The following is a 17240-nucleotide window of genomic DNA, read 5'->3' as shown; positions in this document are numbered from 1 at the left end:
ATTCAGTGTGTGTACAAAAGCAGGCATGGAAGTGCTCTGAGTTTCTCACAGTCTGATTTAAAGTGACACACACGCAAACAGAGGCCGCTATCACGGCCCTGATAAAGCTGGTTTTTATCCGTGGATTCCTGAAGGGTTAGCAGACGCAGCTTATCGTGCTGCTGACGCGACGCCATCCTGCGGCCCCGGTGCAGAGACCCTTTCTAGTTTGACCAACAGAGACAGCCTGGTTTGGTTGTGTTTCCTGCTCTGGTCTGATGACATCAAGCAAAGCTTTTCTGCCCAAGTCACAGATTTACAGCGAGGTTTTCCATTTGTAACAGAGATACGACTTGTAAATAAGACACCATAAAAATGCATATTTCATAACCACATTATAAATGTCTCTTCTCCTCTACCACGCATATGCACATGTGCTCCTACAAACCTATAAAGACATTTGAACCACATGTTCCAAGTGGTTACTGGTGTGAACAGGCCACTGTTGGAGATTTATCCCTGTGGGGAGTCACAAACAGGATGTGATTCATTTTCTGCTGCGCTAACTCATAAACAACTCCTTATCCATCATATGGAAACAATTACAGAGAGGCAGAGCGAGGCTGAACAAGGTGTGTGTGAGGGTGCGGGTTGGGGTGTTGCATGTGTAGCTATTAGTGTTCTTTATATTTCTTTCCTGTTTAGCTAAGCAGTTCCATGCATTATCTACACCGCCTATCCTGTTCAGAGTCGCGGGGGGGCTGGCTCCCCCGCAACATGACCCCAGCTGTCATTGGGTGAGAGGTGGGGTACACCCCGGACAGGTTGCAAATCAATCGAAGGGCTGACACATAAGCTGTGTCCCAATTCAGCGGCCAATTTCAAGGCGGATTGCATCACAGCCGTGTGTCAAAGGCGCTCCAGTTCGAATTCGAAATGCGTCCTCCTTTTCCCGGGCCACAAAGGATCCATCAAGTGGCAGCCGAGGAATACACTTTTAAATGTAAACGTTATTGGTTTCAACTCAATCGAATAGCTAGCGATACACATGTTTAAAAAAAAAAAGGAAATGGGCCTTTCAATCTTTAAAACAACAGGTTACATGTTGAATTACTTTACTGTTAGAGTTAGCCAGCTAGCTACCTGTTGCACTTCACAACAGCTGGTTATGCACACAGGAAATCCTCTGTACCAGACCTACTCATTTCACTCCAGCCTTAGCCGTCTACGCAGGCGATGAAAGACTTCGTGGCCTGCGTTCTTCGAAGGATGCCGCCCCTGAATTGAAACACAGCTATAGCGACAGACAACCTTTCACGCTCACATTCACACAATTTTAGAGTCACCAGTGAACCTAACGAGCATGTCTTGAATTGTGGGAGGAAGCCGGAGTACCCGGAGGGAACCCACGCATGCACAGGGAGAACAAACTCCCCACAGAAACTGGGATTCAAACCAGGAACCTTCTAGTTGTGAGGGGACAATGCTAACCACTGCACCGTGCGGTTTCTATATATGTAATTGAATAAAATAGATACCATAGTTTGGAGCAGTGTGATTGTTTTTGCAGATAACTGCAGATGTATCAGTTTGGCTCCTTAAGTGAAACATTATATTTCAGTGCTTGATTTGTGGAGAATGTAACTTAACTTCGCTTTACCTTTTCACTTTAAGCACACAACGCTGTTGCTACATTCTTCATTGCTATATTCTTGCATTGGAAGTGCATAAGATGGTCAGTTCTTCTTACTTCTACCGTCTATCCTGTTCATCTTTCTGTCTGTGTGTGGAGAATCAGAGCTGCCGTGTGCTGCTCATTTCCTGCTCTTATATCTTTTATGCGTGTAACACATCTCAGGCAGCGCTGATTAGATCTCTGAGGCCTTCCACAGATTCACATGTCATTTACGATTCTTTCAATGTTTCTTTCGTGTTAATGCATAAAAAACTACGTGTCTCATGTAGCATTAATCAAAGCCAGCATGAAAATCTTGTCACTGCAGCTAAGGTTTATTATCAAGCCTCTTAGTCACTGCATTAAGGAAAGTATTTTTATTTACATGCTCTACAAACAATTGTGAGTGAAAGGGAGGTTCGTGTGTCGGGACATCCCAGCCGTTATATCTCATCTTTGTAGGCGGTTGTAAACGTTGACTTTTATGCAGGTCATCTCATGTGTTGTTTGCTCTCTGACGGGAAGACAAATATTTCCATGATCAACAGATTTCTGGCTCAGACTTTCTTCATGCATCATGAGCATGTTCAGCTGCTGTTACAAGTCACCGGCATCACAACAAACTTTGGTGTTGAGCCAAAAAGAAGACAATATTTTACTTAGTGTCTCTCACTTCTTCTTCTTCTTTGTTCTGATAATGTGGAGAGAGATGTTTAAATCTTGGTCAGCGATATCTGTCTGTCTACCGCCTTCTTGTCAATGCTCTTCTTTGCCACCGTGGATAGCTCGTATGCTAGTTGTAATATGCTTCATTGCTGTCCGCCGTGCTAGCAGGGTTAGCTTGGCGGCTATCGGGGCTTGTTCAAGGATAGCAAGATGTTTACGTTGCTTTTTACGCCTGAGGTAGGCCACACAACAATAAGTAAAGTTAACGGGAACTGTGGTAAAGCTTGTGGTGACTGATCGGTATAAATGCAGTTATGGGAGCTCAACTTGCTTACAAGCTTGCAAATAAGGAAGTCCCCAGAGCTTTCTTTTATTCGTTTTCTGTTAGCTACTGAACAAGGACCTTTGTTGTTCTTGCTTAATGATAAAGAACAGAAGCAATAAATGATTAATATCAGTTTAAAAACAGAAAAGGTGCGAAAGAATATTGCCTTTACATGAATGTCAATGCTGTTTTAAGCTAATTAGCATTATGTTGAAAGTCCCACCACATAGCTCACCTTTTAAGCTGTGTGTTTAACTAATGAAACTTTTCACTGGTTGAAAGGAAAGGATGCAACAACTACAGATTTATGCAATACATTTTTTATTATAAGTATTTGTATTTCATTCTTTCACTTCTTATTATAACCACATTGTTCTTTCCCTCCTCCAAGATATTTCAAGCCTTGCACAGCTTCTTTCTGAACCTCTCGTATCATCAAACTGAGCTTTTTCTGTCACATCCGATCCACAGGGAGTCACCAATTTAGTGTGCCTCACTAAGAGCAGAGAATAGTGTGTCCTTGGATTACAGGCTTTCCTGGAGTGTGCCACTGCACCCAAAACTGCGCCACAGCCTCCCGTAAAGAATTCCCCCCTCGGAGCAGAAACAGGGGCAGGGTAGCACCTTCAAATAACATTTCTGGTGTTAAGCAAAACACGGAGAGGCAGCGTCGTCTCGCTGCTGCAAAAGCCCCCAGAGACACGCTCCCCTTTTGTCTACACGCTGACACATGTAACACACTCGAAAGCACGGAGTCATCGGCATACACACACACACAAACAGGGCAGCAGCATAGCTTGTGTTCTCAACAGGCACGGTGTGTTGTCTCTGGCAGCCAAACGACAGGCCGATGACGTCTCTCTGTGTCAGAACATGACGAATGGTTTTATGTGCCATTCTACAAAAAGGTTATGACAACATGAACGCAGGCCTGTAATGTCTGAAAAGCAGAAGTTACATGCAGAGGTGCACGGCTGTAATTTGTGTGTAAAGCGGAGATAAACCAGAAGCAGTGACACAATGAGTGCAGGTTTACACTTTTACAGTCAAGTGTGTTGTGCATGCGTATGTTTGAATGTGTGTGTGGGCGTACGTGTTGGGACTGTTGGGAAGTCTTGACTCATTAGCAGCTGTTAGATGATCTTAAGCTGACATGTTTTCTGCCCAAGAAATACTATTTAGATGTAAAGCGTGTCTTATAGAATTGGCCCTCAACTCTTTAACATCCCCCCTGGTGTCTTTCCGTAAGAGTATTTTTAGTGTCTTAAAATGTCTAACACTGCATCTCTGTCTGTGCGTGTCCAAATCTTCAGAGCCCAGAGGTCCAAGCTAACCATGACAGAGCTAATTAGTCACCATAACACATTTTTAAAATAACTGTAATCATTGTGAGTCACCATTTAATTTGGAAACTTGCATATAGGCTTTTTTATAGTAGGAATATTTGTGGTAATGATCGCACCGTGTGTCATTTTTATGCAAAATAAATGGGAACCACATGTCCAGAAAATATTTGTAGCTCTATTTTTGGGGCTGATTTATTTTTGAACATTATTTCTGGGTTAATAAGGGAACGATTCCTCCTTTTGGATCATAACTGCACTGATTATAGCACTCCTCCATCACCTGCTTACAGTCACATGATATCACATCATGTAATCCAAAAGAAAAACAAATGTGCCTCTCTCTTGTTGTTGCTGCATTATAATAAAATAGTATTTGAAATTGACACCAGGCTGAAACCACCCGCTCAAATTTTTTGGCCTATTGCACATCTATGTGGGGGTTTGTCAGAAATGTGCTAACCTGTACCTGTGACCACACCCATCAGTGATGTCACAGTGTACTGACACACGTACTGAGTACATTGCAAACACGAAACAAATCGCAGTGAAACAAACGTTTCAGCTTCAGTAATGTGATGTATTTGTAAGTGAAACGAAATGTTTGGACGGTATGTAGCGACATTTAAATTGAATCCTTTGGATGTGATTTGCTTTCATGCTCAAAAGTGGGCGTGGCTTGCAGAATACAGCACGCTACAGAGCTGTTACCTGCACCAGAAGCTCCTTCACTCACCATGTTCGATCAGAAGGGGAAGGACATTTAAAATGAAAACCTTAATTGAGTCAGGCAACAGGCGATGTAAATGTTCAAACAATAGATTGGGGGTGAGTTTGAATATTACTTCTGAGCGTTGTCTTCACTACAGCCAGTTGAGTCTTTAAAAATAACATGTCAAATGGCGCTTGCATAAATAGGAAATCAGGTTATATACAGTTAGAGTTAGCATTTCAATTTTTTCCCACGTGGGTTCAACTTGAATTAAATGTCAAACAGCTTTTTCATCTTCATTTGAACGTAAAAAATTAAATGCAAATTTGATGCTGCATTTTCTTTTTTTTACGCACATAAAACATACGGTAATATTCAGTGTATGAGATGAACTTTTAATACTTTTTTTTTAATCTAAAAAGTGGACTGCGTCCTATATACCGGTGTGACCAATATACCAGTATAAAATGCAGAGAGAGGTATGTTATTGTTTTATGGTATTTTACCCAGACGATGGTGCTATAATCTAGCTCAAGCTTCGTCACGGACATGCACCATCACGATCGTCAGTGCAGCCGCCACCCTCACAACAATCAACGTCACCGTAGGCTGAGGTCAACACAGCGCCAGTAGCTAGCAGGATTGCAAACTCGACATGGCGAAAAACAGATGGTAGGCTGTAATTTGTGTGTGTTTTGAATGTGTTTCAAATGAAAATGAATTGAAATAGTGTTGAAATAACTCGTATGCACTTTTTAATAATAAATAGCTGTAGAAAACCTTTTTCCCTCTGGGTTCCCCCCTAAAACAGACTGTGATTTATAGTCTGGATTTTACATGTGGAAAATTTGAATGGAATCCTGTAATTACTATTTCATTTTCAAGTTTATGTTATGATTTTAATATTGTCTCCTGCAGGCCTCCATACTCAACCACATTTCTAGACATTTGAACAAAGTGTTTGTTTGCTAAAAACTCAAACACTCTACAAAGAAATTATAGCTCATGTCAAATGGGCTTTTATATGACCAGCGAAGACATCCTCTCACCTCATAAAGCATCTGATTGGAGACATTTATGTAACCGCAGGTTCAAGACGGGTCATGAAACTGTTTTAATGCTTAACAGGAAGTGGGGGGAAAAAGTACACATTATTTTAGATATGTACAGCATGTTACACATTATACTTTAGGTATATTTTCCATTTCCTGTCTCTTTAAAGCCCTCTGTAGCTTGTTATTGGTTCATTGTGCTGACTTTGTTATAAGCAACAGATGGAATAAAACAGATATAATGAAATATCATGGTTAAAATCAAACCTCTTAAACCCATACAAGCATCTTGTTTCTGTTTGAGCCTGCCAGTGACAACTACTAAGCTTGTACAGCTTACACCTTGTCCTGTTGTATATCACAGACATTACGCCAGGAACATTTTGTCGTCCTCTCCAACATGTCACAACATAAAAAGGAACATTTACACTCGATGACAGTATAAATGTATCATATCAGGATGTGTTAGTGAGGTTGTGTAAGCAAGAACAATCAGATAACCTGTTGTAAATTAAACACACATCCAGCTCTCTTCAGCATTTCACAATGATGGATGATGCTGTTACAACACTTCCTCAGCACAACAGGAGCAGCGTGCCTGGACAACGTCTGTGAGGGCAAAGGTCAAAGAGTGTGATTAACATTGCTATTTGCCAAAATGTGATTTACATAGGTGAGTGCTGATGCACAACGACATCTGCTCCTTCATTGCACCTGTGGATCATCATAAAGGACCACACCACAGTGTGACCGTAAAATACTTGGAAATTTCCCATCCAGTAAAACAAACTTGAACCTAAAACTGAAGTTCTTGACCTCTTGTGTTTTCCTGTCAACACACATCACATCAAGAGAAGGTTTTTACTAAGCTAGAATAAGAATGATCGAAGTACTGAAAATGTCAACTGTCTACTGTGATTGGACGTCTAAAACATTACATATATCCCCTGACAGCACTCGCTTCATTGTGCAGACCCATGTTGTGTAACATCACTTTCATAAGACACTTTTTCTATGTTAAATCACAACTCAAACTCCTAATGTAGAAAAGGCCATATCACATATATTTGTGATGCAAACAAAAACTGTATCTGATCAGCGAGAAAGACGTCCTGATTGATGGTTCTGGAGTCTTTTTCAGGCATTTGTTAAGTCAGGTAGACCAATTCAACAAATCATGAATTTGCCTCAAGGGCCTTTACATTCTGTACAGCATAAACTGGATTCAGATCACTCCCCACCAAACACTTACTTACACTTTACTACAAATGTCAAAATGTAAGAAACTACTGGAAAAGCAACAGAGGAGGGATCTTTGTACAGGACAGACACACCTTCAATATATGTCATGTATTCTGCGTAAAAATGTAGAATCTGTCGGGGCGGGGCCAGATTTAGTATCGTAAGTGTTTTGGTTTCCGTTTGTTGTACGTTTGTAGTCCCAATAGTATTGAACCATCAGGTGTCAACAGGCTGCTGTGTATGCAGGAAAAACAGGTCGAGAGCAAACGTCCATAATGCAACCAGCAGCCATCTGATGCTGATTCAGCTCTTTAGTAATCTCTATTAACAGATCCTACATAGTAGAATCTGTAGGCAGGGACGTGGATTTCTGGGAAGGCAAGTGTTCTGGTTTCCATTTGTACTACGTTTGTAGACCAAGTAATATTGACCAATCACATATATGTAGGCTGCAACATATGCAAGAAAAACAGTCCGAGGAGAGCAAAAGCAGGCAGAAAGTAACCTGCCATAATGCCATACCGTCTCCCATCAGCGTGATCTGTCGACGATTTAGCTTCTTATTAATCTCTATAAACAAACATCTGCATGTAAGTTCAACTAACAATCCGTTCAGCGTTCGAGATTTCCCGACTTCCTCGAATGCATCAGATCGATCCCACCTCCGCTCAACAAACAAGCATTTAAAAAGTTTTCTTCTCCCGTTGAGGACAGACCTGACAAAGCTTGAGATCTAACTTCTTACAAATCTGCATCATGATGTTGAAATTTCTGTAAGATCCGTTAAATAACGAGCAAATCACAAGAAAACGGTTTCTCTTTCTCTAACAATGCAGCACTCGGAAAATTAAGTCTTGTCGGGAAGTGGTTTAACACTTAACGCCCAGCATGTTCACCAGTGTCCCCAGAGGCTATATCATCTCAGACTATAGCCGATGGGATCCAAGATTGGCTATTTAGTAATCTTTATAAAAAGACATTTGCATAACAAATGCAGCTAACACTCCATTCTTAGACGTCTTATCTTAACTCCAACTCCATTTACGCTTCTCAAGTTGCTAATCAGACTAATCAGAAGTCCTGCCTGAAAGTCCTTATCGCTAACAGCTGGCTACAACGGAAGCGCTGAAAAGTTGTCACTCCCAGAGGATATTGTCGTCAGCTGATAGCCAATGAGTTCAAAGATTGTAGTATAGACAATCGGAATGAACAAATTATAGACTGATATGACTGATATGGTTGAGGCTCCTGAACAGATTTTATGTGCAAAGATGCCCTTACAAACTCAGCTGATGCTTTCATCCAAATTTGTTGATATAAAAATAAATGATAGAAAGAAAAGATAACCATAAGAGTTCTGTTTTTGATCTCCATCATCTCCTGAGGAGAATATCTGCCTCTAAGCAGCTGTAGTTGTGTAAGGAACATGCAATGTACATTAGATATCATTTTGTCATATTTTTGCTGAACAAAAACAGACTGCTGCAACTGAAAATGATGTTACAAGTAAAACAGTAACTTTACAGGCCAGAAAACCAAAACACTAAGCTGAAAGAGGCTATAAAATTGATGGGCTTTGGACTAATGTTGGCTTGTTACACTGAAACTCATCAGCGTGAAACAAAACAGAGCTTCTAGTATAACACTCTGTAAGGGATCAGTGTGTGCATGTATGGTGCGTTCGTGTGTGTGCACACATGCAGACAGCTGTTTACAAGTTCACCTCACGGTGAAGAGGGCTATAGAAGAGAAACAGACTGTTTCCGATTCTTCCATCTGATTAAACAGAGCACTGCAGCATCACAGAGCATGCCTGCTATTCTAAACTCTGTTCTGAACTCAAGCTACAAGACACGTGTTCTTCAAGTCCACATGTAAATCCTACATAACACATGGCAACACACGAATGCAAGCAAAGGTGAATCCAGGTTGAGTGACACACAGCTCGATATGTCACCAAGTGGCCCAAATGTGCGTCATAATAAAGCCCAGCGAGCAACCAAACGAACCATACATGGATTCACTAATGAACAAACCCAAACAAGAACAACGAGCTGCAGCTACTCTCCATTACAATATGCGTTGTATCCAACCAGTATTATTCAAAGGCAATGTCAAGATGTGGGTGTGTTTATGTGTGTAACTCTAAGGGCCTCTTGTCGTCCTCCAGACAAGTGTCCCATCCACTGCGAGTTGTTCTTTGCTTTTGAACCTTATGCTAATAGTCTATTTAAACCTGTTTGTCATTCAAAATAATGTGTCGTTTGTTCAGCATATTTCGTATGTGGGCAGCTGATTGAATAACTGTCATCGGTTTTACAATATGCAGAGCTTCACCTTAGAATAATATAGCTGTACCCAATAACAATTTCATTGTGATATGAAAGACAAAACAATACACAACAAATAGCTTAATTAGAAATAATTGGACAGTTTATTTTGGAATCTTTCAAACCTGTGCAAAAAATGATGTAAAAGTGAGACTTTGTCAGTTTTACTGCACTTGGTTTTGCATGAGTCTTATCTACACTTTATTACACGGCTGTGTTAAATACTTGATTCTGATTGGTTGATTACAGCATTCCGAAGACTGCTTTTTCTAGATAGCAGACCATTGCTATGAAGAACAGACCTTTGCTAGGGATGCTGCTCTAATCACACAATCCAGAGGACTAACTATAATCATATCAATCTGCCGAAAGAAGTCCGGAAAATTTGACTTCGGTCTGTTCACGGAGAGAAAAAAAGAAGAGACAAAACAGTGAAGAGAAAGCAATAAAGGTTAAACAATGCAAAAACTGACACATGGCACATGTAGTAAATATAAAACGGAGTTAGTTTAGCTCATTGTAATGTGAGTAATAACAGCTAGCTTAGTTCATTTTAATGTGAGTAAAAACAGCTAGCTTAGCTCATTTTGATGTGAGTAAAAACAGCTAGCTTAGCTCATTTTGATGTGAGTAAAAACAGCTAGCTTAGCTCATTTTGATGTGAGTAATAACAGCTAGCTTAGCTCATTTTAATGTGAGTAATAACAGCTAGCTTAGCTCATTTTAATGTAAGTAATAACAGCTAGCCTAGCTCATTTTAATGTGAGTAATAACAGCTAGTTTAGCTCATTGTAATTTGAGTAATAACAGCTAGGTTAGCTCATTTTAATGTGAGTAATAACAGCTAGTTTAGCTCATTGTAATGTGAGTAATAACAGCTAGCCTAGCTCATTTTAATGTGAGTAATAACAGCTAGCTTAGCTCATTGTAATGTGAGTAATAACAGCTAGGTTAGCTCATTTTAATGTGAGTAATAACAGCTAGCTTAGCTCATTGTAATGTGAGTAATAACAGCTAGCTTAGCTCATTTTAATGTGAGTAATAACAGCTAGCTTAGCTCATTGTAATGTGAGTAATAACAGCTAGGTTAGCTCATTTTAATGTGAGTAATAACAGCTAGCTTAGCTCGTTGTAATGTGAGTAATATCAGCTAGCTTAGCTCATTTTAATGTGAGTAATAACAGCTAGCTTAGCTCATTTTAATGTGAGTGATAACAGCTAGCTTAGCTCATTTTAATGTGAGTAATAACGGCTAGGTTAGCTCATTTTAAGAAGGCTACAGAGTTAACTGTTGCTATAGAACAATGACTGTATATATAGATGGATGACGCATCTCCATCTGCTCCCATTGTACGAAAGTGATGCCAAAATAGCCCCTGTGATAGGCGCTGCCATCTTACAATGGTGACGTCATATAGAGCCAGAGTCTGCACAGTGGAGATCGGCGGCTGGCCCCGTAGCCACTTCCGCTAACCAAAACACACACTTAACTTACCGAAAAAACAGCGTGTTTAACAGCAGAACAGCTTCTTTGTGTTGGTCTGAGGTTAACGTTCACAGATATGGAAACTTCAATGACTGTAGTGATTGTTTTAGTTACTTATGTCCTCTACTCTGCTAATCCGGAACTGATTGGCTGCAGGAGCCGTATTTGTCGACAGAGCTGTCAATCATAATTTTGACAGCATCAAATAACTAATTAAAAATAAACTTGTCAGAAAATTGAACACTTGGATGTAAATCAGCATCATAATAACTATCTATAATGACAGAAACCATGTTTGAGAAAAATCTATTTGGCGTGTATTTTGATTTTATAGTTTGACTCATGTCCCATCTGATAACATGGAGGAGGCGGGCTTTATGACCTATACTGCAGCCAGTCAGCGGGGGGCGCTCCAAATGTTTTGGCTTCACTTTTAGGGAGCTGTCATGTCGTCCATCTATATATATACAGTCTTTGCTATAGACGCAGATCTCACTGTGAGTGTAACAGACTATTTCTAAACTGAAAACAGAAATATGTTTTTAAATTAATAAAATCCTTTTTGAATTGTTTGACTTTAAGCTTTTATTGTGGAGGGTTGGATGAGAAGATATACATTTCTGGGATACCGCTCCTGTTTCCCTCTATGTCACTGCAGATTCTCTGTTGGTAATTTGCCAATAGAGAATCTGCAATGTCAAACCTCTCAGTCCTGAGGCTAAAGTACGTCCCTGGCGGTTTGATTAGCATGCAGCTTTTTCTGTTCCACTTCCTCCATTCGTTTTATAAAACAGCCATTTGATACTTGTTTCTGTTAAGCTGCCGCACTGAAATGATAATTTTCTGCATTTTTGTTTCACTAATCACACGTGACACCGTGTTAGACCTGACAGGATTAAATGTTATGCTGCATGAAAGCTTAAAGAGCCATGGAAACCTTTCGCCCATCAGTACAGAGCTGAGTGACAGAGAAAGAAAAAGGTGCAAGAGAGTGAAAGAAGGAGAGAGAGCCTGTGGGGCCAGGGAAGCTAATGTAACCACGCCGTGCTTGATTAACGTCAAACCAGCTCCAGCCCAATCACTTACACACACATGTATAAACAAAGACAAACTGGATAAACATGATTACTACCACTTTTGATTGTCATTGATCAGCTCAAAGGGAGCTTTCATTAGCATCACATTACTACTTCCTGTTTATGTACCACAACAGAACTGGGGCAAGTGGATGGTAATATATTCTAATTAGAAATGGGTGATTTGTCCCATGAAAAGCAACTTATCAGCTATATACCTTGTTTTTAAAAAGTATATTGTTTAAGAAATGCCTTTAAAAATGTTCCAAATCGGCTCCTTAAAGCATCCAATGTAAAAAATCATAATTCGGAAGCGTTTTCAAACAAGGACCAAATGCTAAAATTAGGATGTATTCATACAGACAGGCACTTGTACATGCGCATGCATGGTTGCACATGCTTGAATGATAAAACCGTACAAATACACAACCCAATGCACACAGATGTGCACACAAATAAAATGGAGATTCAGCATCAAAACAAACAGCTCCTGCTCTAAGGTCAGAAACAGCCGAGGGCCTGGATGCTAAACGTCTGCCTCTCTGTAACAATTATCATTAAGAGAGGAGGCGTGTATCATCCAGACTGTCTTTGTTTACATGTGTGGGAGTGGGCATTTCCATGCAACATTTATCCACACTGAGCGGACCTAGACTTTACATCCCTGCTGATCTTACTGTAAGTGACAGAACCAGTCCGTTTAGCACAATCCTCCCTTCGTCTTAACATTGACCCCTTCCTTCTTAGTGTCCCTCGTTGACCTCAGTTAGAGCAGATGAGAAGTGCAAGCGTACAGAGTGAAATGCACTCATGGCCGTTCACCAGGTTGCCTCGATCCCTCTGGAAATACATAAGACGAGGGCCGCTACAAGCCTTGGAGGAAAATCTATTTGCCGCTACATCAACGAGCGTTTTCCCTGCATTGCATCGATTCTAGCATGAGAGGTCAGAGTGCAGCTTCCACAGAGAAACACAAGAGGATTCGACTGTTTAATGCAGCAAACCTCATCTCTGAAGTTTATATGTCAGGATCAGTGTGTAACTGAAAAAGGTTAATCTTTTATTAAAGTAAGAGGAGCTCTTTGGCCGCAACAGAGCAGGAATTAAAGAGGTTTTGTTTCGCATTGTAACATAGAAGAGAACAAAGTAGTTTCTTGTTGTGCTTTTTAATATTCTCCTCGTCTGCAAAATAAAACGTGTTCATCTCTGAGCTTTCCAACCAAGGATACACGAGATGATTAAAGCCAAGCAGGCTCACTCTGGGATAAAATATTCCTGTCTCTCTCCTCTGCGGCCCCCCTCCGATCACCTCATCCATATCCATTGGCAGACGTTGTACTTACACTGAAATAGAAACCATTCCTGAGGGACAGCGTAGTGGTTAAGCTTCTGCAGCACTTTCTATTCTGGACGGCCACCAATAACACTGCTGTGCGACCGGCATGTGGATGTTATGAGCTGGTTGATTTCCGGACAGTGGATCAGACTTTTAGCAATGCTACATTGGTGATGATCGATGATGTTAACAGTAAAACAGAAGCCAACCTTTTGGAAACACTTCTGAGAGTGAAAGCACACACTGTCTGGTAGAACTGGTTGGATGTTGCAGGAAACACTCATCTGTTTTTCTTTCAGTCCATTCATCTCTTCTGCTTTATTGAACGAATTTGTCACATTGCCCCACATTCTGCCTCTGTAGAGCTTTGAAATGCATATATGTGGAGAGCTGGATTTCATCACACAGCCAGTCCTTTATTGCAGTCATTAGTTATAAGATGACAACCTCTACTAGCAGAAAGGAAGAAGGATTAGAGACTCTGCTATTTATATAATAAACCACATTTATCTTTTATTGGTCAACCTACAGAACAAGACCTCTTTGCTGCAGATAAATTGTACTATAACATTTAAGGGACAGTTTTTAGGTTTTTTGAGGTGGGTTTGTATGAGGTACTTATCAATAGTAAGTGTCCTATGTACAGTAGATAACAGTCAGCACTGCCCCTGTTAAGAGAAGCAGGCTGGAGTTCCCACACAGGAGCTAAGCTAATTCCGCTGCAGACGGGGTCACGCGTACCACGTACTTTAGCCACTTAAAACAGTCCAACATGTAAAGAAACATTTCAGTTTAAATTAACGCTGCATTTTAGTTTTTTCAGACCGCCCTCCCTCGGTCTCACTCTGCACAATTCTTTTTAAGAGACTGTGCACAGTGTTGTGACATTAATCACAAATGCAGTGGCGACAGCTTCGCCAGGAAGTGACCAAACGAATGAGCTGTTGCAGTTTTCTTGAGACTTTCTCGCAGGGTCGCTGCTATGATTAAAAAGATGATCCCTCAGAGGGCTCCCCACTGGAGAGGGTACAACCAATTTGGGGGACCAATTTGATGAACTACATTTCCCAGCTAGCCTGGTAATATCTAACAAGAAGTTTCATGGTAGGTTCCAAGAAATATGGTTTTCTGGAATGCTCTCCTTTTCTAATAACAAAACAGACATCATAGCAAACACTGGCTGGACAGGGACATCGTGTCCCAGGCCCAAAATGTTCAGACACCAAAGACTGCAACACAGCCAGATGGTGACGTTTCCAATCACAGGAGACGTCGCCAATATTCTGATTTATATGCCACATATTTAGTCAAATTCCACAGTGTAACATTTCCACCATGCTATTTAAATTTGAATTTAGCTGATGTTAGCTTGCAGGCTAAAGCTCTATCAGCAGGATCTATGCATATGTTGCAGATTATGTTTGTGTTCATTAACCATAGATATACGTAATACGTATATAGCAAACCAGGGTAGTACTATGCAATGTAATATGCAGACCTGCCAGCTAGATAAATGTCTATTTTCTTTTAATATGAGACACTTAATATGAGACAGAGAAAGGAAGCAAGAGGAGGAGAGACACGGGGGGGGGGGGGGGGGGGGGAGCTCAGGTAATTGGCCTTGTTTGTAAAGCCATCAACTCAGCAGTGGGCATCCAGAGAGGTGAGGACAGAGAGCCTTGGGTGATGTGATGGAAGGGGAGCACGTTGGAACGTACACAGGACAATAATACACGCAAGACAAATTTCCTTTTACATTTCCTTTTTTCAAAATAAAATAAAATTAAGAATGATAAGACAACACACACACAGACGCACAAAGGATGCTGTATAACTTGGTATGAGGTGGATTTAGATACAAGGTTGCAGCACTGGGCTCGTGTCCAGAACCAGAAGGTCGTTGCTTTGACTTTTAAGCAGCCTACAGAGGAGTTAGGAGGAATAAATGAGCCTCACAGCTACCGTCACGACGGCCCTGACTGAGTGCTGAAAGAATTTGCCGTGCTAGGCAGCTTCCAGGTTACTCTGTGCTTTTAACCTGGATAAATAAACACATTACAAAGTCACCGGTTGTGTCATTACCTCATGCTTTTCCTGTTTCTCTTCCATTTCTCTCTCTCTTTCATTCCTTCTGCCTCTTAGTACCGTAAAAAAAAGCACCACCCCCTGATCTGACTCCTAAAGGACAATTTGCTACATGCTAATACTCCCACGGTATATTTAGCAATCCATCGCTGGTGTGTGCAAATAGGAGCTTCAAATGTACAAGCATCTGGGAATCTGAAATAGAAGGAGAATAAAGTACTCTGCACAGCTGTAAAGGCCTCACCACTCCATAACCCCCCCCTGCTCTCTTCCTGCCTCTTCAGTCTGTTTCTTATCGTCCCAACACCTTCCCATAGGAGCTGTGGGCTCACAGCAGCAGAGGGAGGGAGGGTGAGAAAACAGAAAGGAAATAGATGGAAAATGCAGATTAATGTAAAGTCAAATCCCAGGGGATTCTAACAATCACATGCTTGTCCTGTGGAAAATTCACATCATGCTGAAGTAGCCCTGGTTTAATGTGCATTGTTTTTAGCAGTATGAAAGCAGCCAGATGGTCCATGTGCAACTTTTTCCCACCACTAAACATGTTGCGTATTAAAACAATATCTCTTATTAATTATGCAAGGCTACAGAAGTAAATATGACATTTATATTGATTTCTTTTAGACATTATACAACTTGGGAATATCAAAGGCCTGTGATCAGCCACATCCCGGCCTCACTCTCACTCTGCATGCAACCTCTTTAGAGGACCGACCAGTTCACAGGAGTCTGCGTTGACGTCATTAATTTCCCACAATTCCCAGAAGAATGTGAGTTTCTCTCATTGCTGTTTCCTCTTGAGCCCTTCCAAGTAGCCATGCTTTGACCAAGCTTTGCAATAGCTGATGAGGCATCCTCATCATGGCACCCGGTCAGGGTGCCATGCTGACCCCTGTCCACCGCCGAAAACGTCTACAATGGGCATGTGAGCAACAGACCTGGACCACAGAGTGATGGTAGAAGGCGGCCTGGTCCGATGAATCATGTTTTCTTTTACATCATGTGGATGGCCGGTTGCATGTGCGTCGCTTACCTGGGGAAGACGTGGCACCAGGATGCACTATGGGAAGAAGGCAAGCCTGCAGAGGCAGTGTGATGCTTTGGGCAATGTTCTGCTGGGAAACCCTGGGTCCTGCCATTCATGTGGATGTTACTTTGACACGTACCACCTACCTAAACATTGTTGCAGACCAAGTACACCCCTTCATGGAAACAGTCCTCCCTAATGGCAGTGGCCTCTTTCAGCAGGATAGAGCCCACTGACACACTGCACAGATGCAGGAACGGTTTGAGGAACACGACAACGAGTTCTAGGTGTCTTGGCCTTCGAATTTCACAGATCTCAATCCAATTGAGCATCAGGGGGATGTGCAGGACAAACAAGTCTGATTCATGGAGGCCCTACCTCGCAACTTACAGGACTTAAAAGATGTGCTGCTAACATCTTGGTGCCAGATACCTCAGCACACCTTCAGAGGTCTAGTGGAGTCAATGCCTCGACGAGTCAAGGCTGTTTTGGCGACAAAAGGGGGACCTACACAATATAAGGCAGGTGGTCATAATGTTATGGCTGATGGGTGTAAACATTTAATGTGTTTAGAATGAGCAAAGGAACAAGCAAAGATGCATCTGAAATATGTTAGCATTAAAGTTGACAAAGGTCATCTGACTCTCCTTGTTATGCACATGGTCGATCCAACACATTGTTCTTTACACCGTCTGTGGGGGTCAGGCAGTGCAGAGAAGTGTTTATGCATGTATGCATGCATGTAATGTATCTGTCCACAAAGATATACAGTACAGCCTTTATGTTGGTCAGTACTACAGGGAGTAACACAGTGCTAATCTTACGTAACAGGCAGGATTTAAAAGTCGTTACAAGTTGTCAGTGATTTCCTCTATAAGAGCTTATTCACAAGGTGTGTGTGTG

This window comes from Semicossyphus pulcher, unplaced genomic scaffold, assembly GCF_022749685.1.
Source record: "Semicossyphus pulcher isolate SPU_LCO1_2020_fin unplaced genomic scaffold, fSemPul1.0.p SCAF_19, whole genome shotgun sequence".
Taxonomy (NCBI): domain Eukaryota; kingdom Metazoa; phylum Chordata; class Actinopteri; order Labriformes; family Labridae; genus Semicossyphus; species Semicossyphus pulcher.
Note: the sequence above shows the minus strand (reverse complement) of the source record.